This window comes from Rattus norvegicus, chromosome 19 (genome assembly GCF_021556685.1).
Source record: "Rattus norvegicus strain SHRSP/BbbUtx chromosome 19, alternate assembly SHRSP_T2T, whole genome shotgun sequence".
In the NCBI taxonomy this organism is placed as follows: Eukaryota; Metazoa; Chordata; class Mammalia; order Rodentia; family Muridae; genus Rattus; species Rattus norvegicus.
In genome coordinates this window covers 41784051-41798448 of record NC_141552.1, presented here as the reverse complement: position 1 = coordinate 41798448, position 14398 = coordinate 41784051, and the positions used below count along the sequence as shown (strand labels likewise).

The 14398-nt window shown below is 40.9% G+C and overlaps 1 protein-coding gene and 1 pseudogene across 6 annotated transcripts in view; one reads left to right on the top strand and one right to left on the bottom strand.

Moving 5' to 3' along the window:
• Nucleotides 1–14398, top strand: part of Inpp4b (inositol polyphosphate-4-phosphatase type II B) — a 743006-nt gene that overhangs the window by 14329 nt on the left and 714279 nt on the right.
• Nucleotides 5584–13871, bottom strand: LOC147999410 (small ribosomal subunit protein uS19 pseudogene; annotated as a pseudogene).

Below are 14398 nucleotides of genomic sequence, written 5' to 3'. Positions count from 1 at the left end.
CATTATTTATTCCCTGTGTACTTAAAAAAATGGTCTGAGATGGCTTGTGGAATAACCACAAATAAAGACACCAATTTTTTTTTACAGCAGTTCAATAATAGAATCAAAAACATAGTTTAGAATTTAGCTAAAACTAGATGGCATTCAAATTAAATTTGTAATGTAAGTAATAGTGTAGTAGGTGATCGCCCCCAACCCCACCCCTCCTCTGGGCAGGAAAGATATGATGGGACATTCAGAAAATTCCCTAGACTCCCATGGTTTTGGATAAGAAGCAGGCAGTGCTTTAATCATAATCCCATGTCATAAAGTTTCCTCAGGCAGGCTGTGTGGGCTGTTGAGGTAAGGCCTGATGCAAAGGAGTTCCCTGGGCGACTCCTGTCAAGAACAACAGCGTACTTTACATGCATGTTTTTAATCCTGGTACCACACGTAGGACAGCTTTGATTCAGTCCAGAACCTGTGTTTGTGGGGTGAGGACAACCATATTGGGTTCATCTCTGGAAAAACCTTCACAGAGGAACCCAATGTGCCTCAGTAATGCCCCGGGTAAACCTTTGTTCAATCAAATTCAAGGTTGAAATCAAATATCGCAGTCAGTTTTCATCCCTTTATTGGGAGTCTCTATTGGCTTTTGGTATCTTTACTTTGAGTTTCAGGTAATCACTGGGTCTAATGCCCAGCAGGACGCATTGTGTATAATAGCCTCAATATCATTTTGATAAGTGAATGATCAATATGAAGGATTATATTACTCAATGAAAATCACATAGCTGCTCTAACAATGGAGATGAGGTCTAGATAGACTCGAGTTAGTAGTAAATTCTTACTATTTCAGGGAGATTTTGGCACTCTATGTGTGAATGCATACACTGTCACATGTATGGGTTTAAAGGAACCAGAGAGAGAAAGAATGACGGCAATGGGAAGAGGGCAGTAACATTTTCTCAGGGCCTACCTTATGTCATTAGTCATTTGCTAAGCCCATTGCTCTGAGTAAGTTCTGCTTTCCTGTAGGACTTCCATTGTCCTGGTGTCAGAGCCTGTGAAGGTGGTAAAAGTCTCATAACATGTTGCCAGTGAACTTTGACAAGGACTTGCAAGGTATTTGTATAACAATGGTAGGGCCAACCCTTGTCTTGGTGAGGATGAGCAGTTTGGAGGGTTCTTGTCATCTTTTGTCGCAGTTATGAGAAAGAACAATAGGAAGTTGTGATACACAGAAGGCCAAAGATGTGTATTCAGGAGGACACACGAAGCAGGACAGTCCATCTTGAGGAAAATAATACCAGCTTGTGTTTGCTTGACATCCCGAGTCACACACACATTGATTATTCTCCTCCCCCCAGTTGTGTGATCCAAGTATTGTGGCCCTCACCACAAGTCAGGGGAGAGACTTGACACACAGAGAGGTAGCTTGTCATGTTCTAGGTGCACACTAAGGAACTGATAGACAGAGGTTTCTGGGCAAATTCCTTAGCACACTTGAGGCTTTGTCCTTGCAATTGCCCAGAAGCAGAAGTGAGTACAAAGTTCAGAGCTCAGAGTTCAGCCTTCTTCAGCCAACTTCTGTCTTAGGGAATGAAAGTACCCTACTGGTGACCCCACTCCCTCCAAGGCTTGTCACCAGGGTGGCAGAAGCAGAGAAGGCTTTGCCTGTTGTGTGTAAACTGATATTGTGATCGTCCCATCCATGAGGGAGTGTGACTAAAACAATACCCATCTGTAGGATTATCTCTCTACTTCAGGTTGTGGAAATGCTGGCTGAAGTTTGACTGCAATCACTCCGTTGAGGACACACTTTATGTCTGGAGATTCTGTGGTGATTATGGGCATAAAATTGTCCAGCAGTTGGAAGCCTTTAATCATTCACTTTGATCATTCTAGGCCAAATTTTGTTTCATGGCCTAAAAAAACCATCTTAGTTGAAGGAAACATCTGCTGTGCTGTCCACCAGAGCTTTGGAATCCAATCTGCTTTATTTACACGGTCATTTTATGAGCATTGGGCACGCTTAGAAACTCGACTCGTTGCTGAATTTTCGACTGTGAACGTTCCACATAAGTAGAAGTAAACGTTAACTTCCGTAAAATGCACTGGCTAAAGCTCTCTGTAGACGTTGGTGGCTAAATGCAGAACAGCCACTGTATGTGCTGGATTGTCTTCCCCTCCTGCTGTCTTAGAAGATACGTGTTGAGCACAAAATATATTTTATTTTTAAGAAGGCTTTGTTTACCCCAGATGGCACCAATGCTGTTAAGGGTTTATTTGTGCCGTGGTTACTTATAGTGCAGATACCGTGGGAATTCAACTACTCCGCAAGAACAATCTATTTGGGAAAAAATGAGCACACTTCAGGTGGCAAGTTGTCGTTAGGATAAGCATGGACCAATTCCATCCTCTAAAGGATCCTCCATCTTCTAGTGGAGGGCTGTGACTGGAGCAGATCTTTCGACTGAGCTCACTGGTGAAGTTCATTTGCAGATCCTTCAACAAAGATGCTTAATCTTGGGAAGGGAACACAAAAGCTTTCTGGAAACATGAGAAGAATTTGAATGTATGGTCCTGTCATCATTCATTGAAAACACAGGGGAATGTGCGTGCACATGTCCTTTGAATTAATGGATAGGAAGACTCTCCCTTTACCCTAATGAATCCTTGAAGAAGACATTTTCGAAGAAATGACTGAAGTTGCCCCCTGTGGAGAGATTAATGTTTTAATGTGCAAAAGCAGACAATTTGCAATTCCTTTGCTCTGTGGCACTCTGAGCTGTGCAATCCCTACCCAGTAGCTGTCTTCCAGATAACTTTTGAAGAGTTAAAGGGAGCAGAGCACAAGGTCCCATCTAGCCTACTCCAGGATTAAGTCTGCTGTATGAACCTAGAAGGCAATAGGATCTCTGTCTGCTGATACATTCTTCCCGAGAGTATCGACAGCATCTGACTATCCAAATGTCTTCTTGGATTTGCCACTGGACTCACCAGGATTGGAGCTGGGTAAAGGAAACAGTGTGAGGGAGGAGTGCATCTTTGGAACCTCTCATTCTCACTTTATTTCACTTCTGAAATAAACACAGAAATGGTTCCTTTAATAAGTTCTCACCTGCTCTATTTCGCTCAAGTTTCTTGTCGGCAGTTTTTGGTCCTTGTCCAGGCTGAACTAAATCTGGACATTAGCTCTCGGCTGTAATCATGCTTGCAGCCTGAAGGACATCTGGCGGGTACTTTCCTCATCCTCTGGGCCTTCCTCTCTCCTCTTTGCTTTTACAGGTGAACATACTCAATATTCTCACTCATTCAATTGAATAAAACTCCCTTTCTCTCCTCCAGCTACTTCCTTCCTCTTCCATAGGAGAGAGCTAAGAACTGAGGCCTGAGGCCGGGCTGTTCAAGATTTCCCACAGCTCCCATTTCAGTGTAGTGTGGCCTCCATCTCCACAGCTTCAATAAAAGCTTCCCAACCCGGTGATTGAAAAAGAGACTTTGTATATTTTGGCTATTTCTGCTTTAAATTTTACTTGATCATTTGGCAGTGTCAGAGACGGTTTTGACTCTCTCTTTAAAAATTATTTTCTTTACTTTCTTGATACTGAATTCCCCCTAGACCTTAAATTTTGAATATAAAATATCATGCATACATTCATGCATTATATAAGAAAAACTAAGCATGTCTATGCCTCTCCATATGCCTCTATTGTTCTGTGATTTGAATGATGTCAATCATTGGGTTAATTTGAGTAGGTCAGACATCTTGTGTTGCCTATTGTAGTCTTTGTTTCCATGACCGAAACCTATCTCTTTGGTAGTGTACCTCAGTAGACCTTGATTTGTTTCCTTAAGGCTTGCTCTCTTTTGCACCACACTTATTCTTAGCTGTCTATTTCAATTTTATTATTTAAAATAGCATCTCTTTGCTAATGTCATTTAGACAGAGTATTGATTATAATGTGTTGATTTTGCTGTCATGATACTTTACAAAATCTCCTTATTCTCAATATTTTCATGCAATTTTACTATTTCTGTGTACATTTATTGTAGGGAACGACCATTGTTACAGAATCTTCTTGACTTCTGTTTTCCTTAAACAGCTTGTGCTGTTTGCCATTGAATAGTACTGTGACACAATTCCTCCTCTCAGCAGCATTTGGAAGACAACACCCCATCATTTTCTGGCTGATGTTACTATTGAAAATTATGCTGCAGGTAGGACCGCCATATCTCTGTAGGGTTTTGTCCCTTTCTGGCTATGCAGAAGGCCATCCGCAAGAAAAGCTGATGCAGGAACAGTGATGGAGTAGATGTCAGTGGATGTTGCATAAAGGAAGGGTACGGAGAGCAGGTTGGAGCCATCAACTTCGGCCACAGATAGAGGCAACTCTGGTCTTCCCAGGAATGACACTGAGTGCAAACACCTAGACTCATCCTCTTTCTACCGGTCTGTCTGTCCTCCAGTTTGCCCAGACCTGGTCAGAAGGGTCCATAGCATGTTTACTGGCTGGTTTTATATGTCAACTGGACACAGGCTAGAGTCACCAGAGAAAAAGGAGCTCCCGTTAAGAAAATGTCTTCATGAGATCCAGCTGTAGGGCATTTTCTAAATTACTGATCATGGAGAGAGGGTCCAGCCTATTGTGAATGGTGTCATCCCTGGACTGATAGTCCTAGGTTCTAGAACAAAGTAGGCTGAACAAGCCATGTGAAGCAAACCCATAAGCAGCACCCTTCATCATTTGTGTCATCTGCATCAGCTCCTGCCTCCAGGTTCCTTCCCTGCTTAAGTTCCTGTCTCGACTTCCTCCAATGGTAGACTATGATCTGGAAATGTAAGCAGAATAACCCTTTTCCTTTTCAACTTGTTCTTTTGTCATGGTGCTATGTCACATCAATAGAAACCCTACGTAAAGTAGCATGCCTGGTCTGATTGTCCACAGATATCAACCTTTTCGTGGTGGGAAGGGTGGATGGGACAGATCCCAGAGAGTCAACACAATTTCTTTTCTTCAGATCTGTCAAATAATTTCTAATATGTCTTGTTTCTCAAAATCTACTTCTAGCTTTTATTTCTGTAGGCATCTCATGCTTATTTAATTTTTGCGTTTTAGATTTGGTATCTGAAGTTTAAGTTTCTTATAGATTTTTGCTGATTCTTACAATGGACTTTTATCTCAAGTTTCAATTCATTATTTTAATAAAATATGGGTACATTTTTGGTTAATCTTAAAAGTAGTTCTTAAGGGACCTGAGGATACTTTCGTCCAGATAGGATTTATTTGTTTCCACAAGACATCACTGACTCCCAACCCCCCACCCAAGCTCTGTTTGTGTGAACAGCTGTACTTGAACCCCAGGCTTATGCAGAAGAATTATTATATAAACAGTTCTTTTTCAGAGGCTACTGTTTCTAGTCCAGAGCTTTTCCTATCTTTGCCAAGATATATACAGGCTTCCCTTAGAATGCGATAGTTAGGAGCAGGCTTCAAGTTACCTGGTACACAGAACACAGGTTCAAAGTCTTAACATCTGTCCTATGCTCAGACCTGAATATGTTATCTTTGGTTTTTTTATTTTGTTTTTGTTCTTGTTTGTTTTTTGTTTTTTTCTTTGTTTGTTTTTAAATAACGAGCCTTTATTGGCCTCTGCTACTTGAGGGGGATGAATCAGGAGAAGTGGGTGGCACCAATATCAGTTGGCGATGCTTCACAGGCTTGTAAGTAATGGAGAACTTGCCCAGGTAGTGGCCAATCATTTCTGGTTTGATCTCCACTTGGTTGAAGGTCTTGCTGTTGTACACACCCACCATGCTGCCAACCATCTCAGGCAGAATGATTATGTTCTTCATGTGGGTCTTCACCACCTCAGGCTTCTCCATGGGTGGCACCACCTTCTTGGCCTCTCTCAAGCACTTGAGCAGTGAGTGTTGCTTCTGCTGCAGGCCACGGTTCAGGTGCCACGTCTGGAGGGCACTGCTACTAATAGGATATGTCCAGCAGTTGGTCAAGGTCCATGCCATGGTAGATGTACTTGTGGAAGGTTCACTTCTGCTTCACTTCAGCAATCTTGGCGACTGCTTGGAAAAGGAAGTGTTCGTATTATCTCTTATTGAATTGTTGCTCCTTTTAATTTCGTGTGGACTAGGTATCCTGAATGCCTTTTAAGCTCTCTGAAGAGTGAAATTCTGAGGTGGAAGCCGGTTTCCTTTTCACTTCCCCATGCTTTGTATTCTTCCTGGTGTCTTCCTCTTAACTGTCTTTCATGTTCGGAGTACTTCTGGGTTCTATCCAGTTCCCTCTTCCCATTTAATCTTATGAGTTGTGACTAATTCATGACTTCCTGTTATTGCCATGTAGGTGGGGCTTTTGTTGGGACTCTTTTATCAGTATCTGCCTAGTGTTTCATATAGAATCTACTCTATGGGGAGAGGCCATTTTGTAATAATTGCATGAATGGATGACCATAACGTGTCCATATAAAGTCTGATTGGTTTGTTGAACTATGAATGGGAGGGGTTGGAAAAGATACAGTTATCAGAAGGCACTTTATGTCAGCTTCCTGAGGGAGTTGACTCTCCTCTTGGGAGCTATATTTTTGACTTTCGACTTGTCTATTCCCCCATGCTGTAGAAAAGCTTAAGTGTTTTTGCTGTTTACTTGATCTCTACATATCTGTGATGAGTGTGCTTCAGGATCTCCCTGCAGCTCCAAAGGTGATATGGTCTTTTCTTCTGTGAGCAGGGATATTACTGAATTTCTTTTAGTGGATTTTGGTGAACTGTTGTTGGCTTTTTCCCACAATTAACATTAGGAACTTCTAGTTTATGAGTGACTTTATTAAATTGGATGGTTGGTTTTGAAGACTCTTTTTCAAGTGGAACAGATAAAATAAAATTAACTTCTGCTAATATTCAGAGCATGCAGCACCTTGAATACTCAGCAGAGCCAATACAGCATGACTCAGATGCTAGCAGTGCAGGGCTGGCTGAGAGACTCTTCTCACAAAGAACAGTTTTAGAGAACAAGTCATTGCTGAGGAGAGACAAGCAAATGATGCTAAGAAGCCCTGGCTTTGCCAAGCAAGAAGCGATATGCCTGGAGGGCAGAATGCCAGGGCCTGATTTGTGCTCCCCATGAAGGCCTTGGATACCGTAGAGGGAGGAAGATCTCAGAAGTTTATGGAGCAGCAGAAGGCATCAGAGGGCCTATAGCAAAAGACAAGCTGCTCCAGTCTCAGGATCTGGAACTGAAAGCTAGCTCATTGCAAACTTCCAGGGCTGTTCAAAAACACAACGGCTATTGTACCTAATCTTAGCTATTTTCAAGAACGTGCTGGGTCATTCATTCTCCCTGTGTGCTTGAAGGTGGAGACCTCTGGACAGTGAATAAGAGACAGGCTTAGCTGGCTGTGAGTTTCTACTGAAAAGTAACCGCTGAAAAGAACAGCTCCCTGGGGAAGATTCTACAAGCAAGGATCAGGGCACCACAAATCTTTAGTCACCAAGCAATTTCAAATAACTGGAGTGGAAAATATTTTATTTAGTTTTTACTTTTCTGTTTTTTTTCTTGTGCATGTGATTTAACATTTATACACAATAATTCACAACCATCCTTCCTTGCTAGAGCACCAAAATTACTTCTTGCATTTGATTATGAGATAGTGCACTCTGCCATCCCCCTCCCCCCAACTCCGCCATCCTCCCTCTCTCTGCTGTCCCTAGTTCCTGGCAACCACCACTCTACTCTCAACTTGTATGACTCAAACCTTTTGGACTCGAGATAGGAGTGAAATTGTGTAGTAGCTGCTTTTCTGAGCTTGGTCTATTTCACTTACTATGATGATGCCCATTCTAGCCAGATTGATGCAAATGACAGCATTTCATTGAATTTTTATGGCTGAAGACTGTTCTGTAGCCATTTACTGCAGAGAGAGGCTCCTCAGACCAGGGCTGGAAGATGCCCTAATCTATGGGTATAGCAAGAAGTTACTAGGACTGGGTTTAATGCTGTCTGTTTATCAGAGTCATGGTAGTAAGTTTTCCAGGGTCTATGACCAGTCATAAGTTCTTAGCCAGACAGTGGGGTCAGGTATGGGTTTTAAGTTATGAAGCGGGGCTTGACTTCAATCAGAAAGTGGTCAGTCACTCCCATGATGTTTCTGCCTCTACAGTTGTTTGTTGTTGTAGCTTCCGGGGTTCCCAGCTGGGTTTAGTTGATATTAAGCCTTTAAATCTTTTTTTATATACCCATTAGTAATTCGTACGTCTTTCATAGAGACATGTTTATTTAGACTTACTGCCAGTTTTAATTGGATTTTTGTTTGGCTGTTAAGGCGTATGGTGTATCTAATCTGGATATTAACCCTTTGTGCAGATGTAATGTTCTTAGAGTTTCCTACCATGTCTAGTTGTCTCTTAGCCCCGAGACCTGTTTACACTGCTGTTTGGATGCTTGTTGGGTGTAATTCATTTCTCTCTTTTTCTCTTGTTTTCTCTGCTGTTGGGATCTTGTTACCTCTGCAGGTGTACTGAAGCATAGTCTTTACCCTTTCCTAATCTACTTTCATGATTCTTTGTTACCCAATTTTTATGGAGACAGCTATTGCAAAAACTAAAAGTGCCCGTTCTTAGCAGCTTTCATGCACATGCAGGCTGACTTCAGGCTCTCTGTTCTGTCCATTGGTTTGTGAATCTGTCTTTAGGTCAAAACCATACTGTTTTGATCACTGCAGTTTTGCAACATAGTTGGAAGCAGGTGGCCTCATGCTTTCTTCTTTGCTCTTTTTGTTATTGTTTAGATAGTTTGGGCCATTTGTTGTTTTTTCCTCTGATTTCACATGAATTAGTTTTTTTTTTTTGAAGATTTCATGCATCAGCACCTTATTTACATAATTTTCATCCCCCACTTTCTACTCTAACTGTTCCATATCCCAATCCACCACAGTTCATGACTTTTGTTTTTACACACACACACACACACACACACACACACACACACACACACACACTCACAGAGAGAGAGGGAGAGAGAGACAGAGAGAGACAGAGAGACAGAGAGAGATGTTGCTCCTCGAAGTACATTTTCTATGATTCTTAAATGTTCTTTGTTCTCTCAACTCTGTAAAAATAGTCCTTGTTATTAGGATGAGTTGTATTGAATGTGTAGTAAGGACATTTTTTTTTAACAATGTGGCTTCTTTCAACCTGTGGACAAGGAGTTCTTTTCATTGTTTTAATATCTAGGAAGATATTTAGAATTAGGGCAATGAACAGAGCTCATGAATTATTAGGACTCAGAGATTTGAAGATACCAAGTGCCATTTCTAGGGGCAAACTTAAAGGGAACAAGACAGGACTCAATGACATTAATTCTTGTGTGGCATTGTTCTGAAATATAAGGCTATTTAAAATGAAAGACTTGGTCTGTGACACTTGATATACGAGCCCTTCTCACATGTGAATTCAAATAATTTACAAGCATAACTAAACCAACTAAAGCTTATGAAGATTTATGTTCTCCAAGTTTGGTTCTCAGAATAGGAAAAATAAGATGTGGCAGTGTTTTCTTGTGTCTCTGCTCAAAGTAGAATCTTAAAAATCAACTTTCGGGGTTGGGGATTTAGCTCAGTGGTAGAGCACTTGCCTAGGAAGCGCAAGGTCCTGGGTTTGGTCCCCAGCTCCGAAAAAAAGAACCAAAAAAAAATCAACTTTCAGGAAAGTTTTTTTTAACCTTGAATAGTAATAGTTGGGCCCTTACAAATAGTGGGGCATCATGTCCAAAATAAAGATAAGCTTTAGAAGAAGGCACACAAGGAAATGTACAAGAGAACCTGTAACTGTCAGAGAGAGAAAGGCTGCTGAGACCTCTGTTTGAGCATTGTACCATTCTGATACTTGCTCTTGAACATTTTGTTTCTACTAAGACTAGCTGATCTCTTGAAATACTTCCTGTGTGTTCACACTATTTTCTCTCTTTAGTGCCCTCTTCCATTGATCATATCTCTGTCTCTAATGTTCTACCCATGCTTTAAGGTCCTTTCCAGGTGAACTGCACCCATCAGTCATCTCAAAACACTCCGGGTGGATGTGACCTTTAGTGTGTGACACCAAAGCCCTGATCATTATTGTGAGTTTGCCATTCATTGCCTATGTCCTTATGGTATGGATATTGGCCTGCAGGTGCATTTTCTACAACTCTTTTTGATGATAAGTTTTCTACGGTCAGTGATCGCAGTGAGAGACAGTTGGTGACACACTGCACAAAACTTGGCACACTATGGTTACATTCTATTTATATCCCTACCTGAGAGTTAAACAAAGAAGACTATGCTGGCAGATTAGAGGCAACCACATAAAATTGCAGAAAATCTTACATAATTAAAACATTCAAAACTTCTGACAGTTTAAGTCAAGTGAGCATGCTCCTCTCCGGATATCTTTATTTCCCAGAGATGACAAGCTAGTGATTCAGGTAACCATCTCCTAGCTAGTGATTCAGGTAACCATCTCCAAGTTAGTGATTCAGGTAACCATCTCCTAGCTAGTGATTCAGGTAAGCATCTCCAAGTTAGTGATTCAGGTAACCATCTCCAAGTTAGTGATCCACTTTAAAAGGCAGGAGGTCTTCTGGAAGTCAAAAGAAAGAAACTAACCTATTGCATTCATAAAATGCAATAGCCTGCCCTTTAAAATATGTCATGGTTCTGGAAAAGTCTGATGTGGAAGAACAAGCCACCATAGGCTACAGAGCAGATCTCGTCCCCGTGCTCTATTTCCTAGTTTGACTTCTCTATCACGAAGATGGGGGTCGTTTTAAAGAGTGTCCTTCATACTTTGTCAAAAACAGCAACCCTGAATCCAGAGATTTTCATTTTGGATAATTTCCAATTTATGTAATTAAAAAAAAAGGTTGTTTTTCTCCCCTAGTTCTGGACGCTTTTATTTTTAAAGAAAAGATTTTTAAAGTACTTAAAATTAGTTTTCTCTAACACAGTTTCTTTGGGTATCAAACCACTTAGAAGGGCGAGCCTTGAGCCCAGCAGCAGACAGCCCACACAACATGAACTCAGTGGTGGGGGTTTTTACTTTTGGAAGTTCTTTGTTTCTTAATCCCTTGTCAGGGTTTTGTTTTGCTTGCTTCTTGTTTGTTTTGTCTTGTTTTCTGTCTTCGTTTTTAAACATATCGGTCCTTTACATGTATATATTACGGTTTCCAGTTTTGTGTTTTTATGGAATTTCTCTCTGTGTGAAGATGTGTATGTGTCTCTGCATCTATCTGTGTTTCTGGTACTTTCATTCTTGGGTTTTTTACTATTTTCCTCCTCTTCCTCCTCCTCCTCCTCTTCCTCCTCCTCTTCTTCTTCCTCTTCCTCCTTCTCCTCCTCTTCCTCCTCTTCCTCTTCTTCTTCCTCCTCCTCTTCTTCCTTTTCCTCTTCTTCCTTCTCCTCCTTTTCCTCCTCCTCGTTCTTCTCTTCCTTCTCCTCCGGCATCTTTCCTTTTCTTTTTTCTTTTTTTTTTGTTTTTACTGTATTTTTATCATTATTTAGATAATAATTGTTTCTAGTAAAAGAGAAAAAGAAAGTTCATGGATTTGGGAGGGTGGAGGATTTGGTAGGTGTAAACCATGATCAGGATATATTGTGTGAAAAAAACATTTTTTTTTGCTTTTAAAGTCATTTATATAAGGGTTGAAGGTTCCCGGCACCTGCATGTGGCTACTCACAACTGTCGGGATCTCCATCTGCACAGCAGATTTGACACACACTTGAAAACAGAGTGCTTGTACTGTACGCATTCATTGTTAAGGTCATGGTTCAATGCCACAACGCTCATGAAGTGTCTCAGAACAAGTGTGCAGAGGGCTTTTGCCTTCAAAAACAATTGTTCTTCATTGTTCCCTTTGTAAGGAATCTTTAATTCTAGTCCAACTTCCCAGTCTGTTGAGGGCTCACCGCTACAATCATTAGGTCCAGCTTTTGTTGGGTCTCCAGTGGCAGGACATTCACTTCCTACTGGTGCTCTTGAAATCCTCCTCTATGTAGAAGAACTTACTCCCCCATAAGCTTCTTCCTACTGATTTCTAGTCCTATTCAGGGGACATGGAGCAAAATCTAATTTTCTCCCATAAAAGAGTATGTATTCCTTCTAGCTGAAAGTTGGAAGCTAAGGTTTCCTCACGCCTTCTTTCCTCTTTGGCATGATGTGATTTAGGAAGTGTATCCAGACCCAACATGTCCCGCTGTAGCAATTCCCAGTAACAGGTATCACAGGCTACTGAGGGGCCATCACCTCTGTAAGTCCAGCAGTGATGCTGTTGTTCTTTCTAATTAAAGAAATAAATTGAAACATATTTCATTTTGTTTATTAGTAAGATTGTTGAATACATAGGAAAATGATTCATATTTAGTTAAAGTTGGAAAGTCACAGAATAAGTAGTTTAAAAAAGATAGACAAAAGCTACATAGTTGGTGAAAATCTGAAAAATAAAATACTAACAGTATATTTATGAGGATCAAGTAATGAACATAATGCAAAAATGTGTTTTTATCATGCTTATTAAGTTCTTTAACAACAAAGAAAAATATTTTCCTCAAGAAAAGTATAGCTACCTTGTAGTGTCATTTAATTAAGGCAGAGCACATTTTTGACATAAAATGTGAAAATAGAAAACTGACTAATACATAAATCTAACTGCTTTAGGAGAAAGTAGCATATAAGGAAAGGAAATTATTTACTCAAGAGAATGAATTAAATACTGCATCTTCATTGGAGACTTTTACAATATGAACTAAAACAAACCACAAAACTGTCTCAGGGTTTTATTGCTGTGAACAGACACCATGACCAAGGCAACTCTCATAAAGGACAACATTTAATGAGGCTGGCCTGGTTCAGAGGTTCAGTTTATTATCATCAAGCATGGCAGCATCCAGGCAGGCATGGTGCTGGAGGAGCTGAGAGTTCTACCTCTTGTTCCGAAGGCAAACAGAAGGAGACTAACCTTCACGTGACTAGGAGGAGGGTCACATTGTCCACTCACATGGTGATAGACTTCCTCCCACAAGGCCATATCTACTCCAACAGCATCACAGCTCCTAATAGTGCCACTCCCTGGGCCAAGCATATTCAAACCACTGCAAAACAAACAAACAAACAAACAAACAAACAAACAAACAACAAACCCCACAAATAACTACTAGTCAGAGAAAAACAATACCTTCAATATTGGGAAAGTAATCTATACAGTTTTCTAATAAAATCCAGGGCACAAATTAAGTACTTAACTGACTGTAACCAATATAATGTTGTAATAGAATGTATAAAACAGAGTCCTTTTAAAATCAATCAAATTTCCAATACCAGTTTCGTAAGACATTCAAAAGTCTCAACGTCAGAACAAAAGGATGCTGACTCTGGTGAACATGTTATTTCCTTCAGCTTCCAGAGCCAAGAATTCCACATTAGGAGATCAAAAACCAAGCAAATAAAGAAATAACACAATAATTTATTTCCTTATTATATGCTTATGCAAAAGCAAACCAATCACTTGCACATGCATGTCGTTGCCAAAGGAGAGAACGCTCTGGCAACCCTCCGTCCTCACTGAATACAGCCTGCTTTCCTGTGGGTGCTGTCACAGCAGGGACAGATAATGAACTTAACAATGAAATAGAAACAGTCCTGTCCCCACATCCAACCTATTTCCACTTCTATCAACTTGCTCAGAATCAATTAAATTCGCATGACCTTTCTACAAGGCAAGGTTTATTCCAATTTAACCTAATCGAGGTCTACATTATTTATATTTGAAGTCAAAAGCCTCACCTGGAAGTGAACTCTTTGATGCCAAATTTGTAGGAACAAAGCCTGAATCGGGTGCCATGATTTACTCCTTTCAGGAAACGGCTGTGTGGGAGGAGGTGGTGTGGGTTGGGATGGGAGGAGGTGGTGTGGGCTGAAGCAGAAGGTGGGTGGTGCGGGAGTGGGAGAGATGATACAGGCTGGAGAGGATTAGCATCAATAGGGTTTACACAAAATTTCCTTTTGCAAGATGTGAAGTCTAATTGAGGCTTTCTTAGATTTGGATTCACTTTGGGATAAGAGGATGGATTGTGGATGCCTCCACCATAACACATCCTGCGTTGTCAGTCAGACATTGGCTATGAGGCCTGTGAGTGTGCATACATGTGCATGCTCATCTGTGTGCTAACTGTCCCATGTGAGCCTGTGTGTGTGTACATATGTGTGTATGCTCAGCTATGTGCTAACTTCCCATATGAGCCCTCTGTGTGTCTGTGTGCATACAAGTGCATGCTCACCTGTGTGCCAACTTTCCCATATGAGCCCTATGTGTGTGTGTGTCTATACATACATGTGCATGCTCATCTGTGTGCCAGCTTTCCCATATGA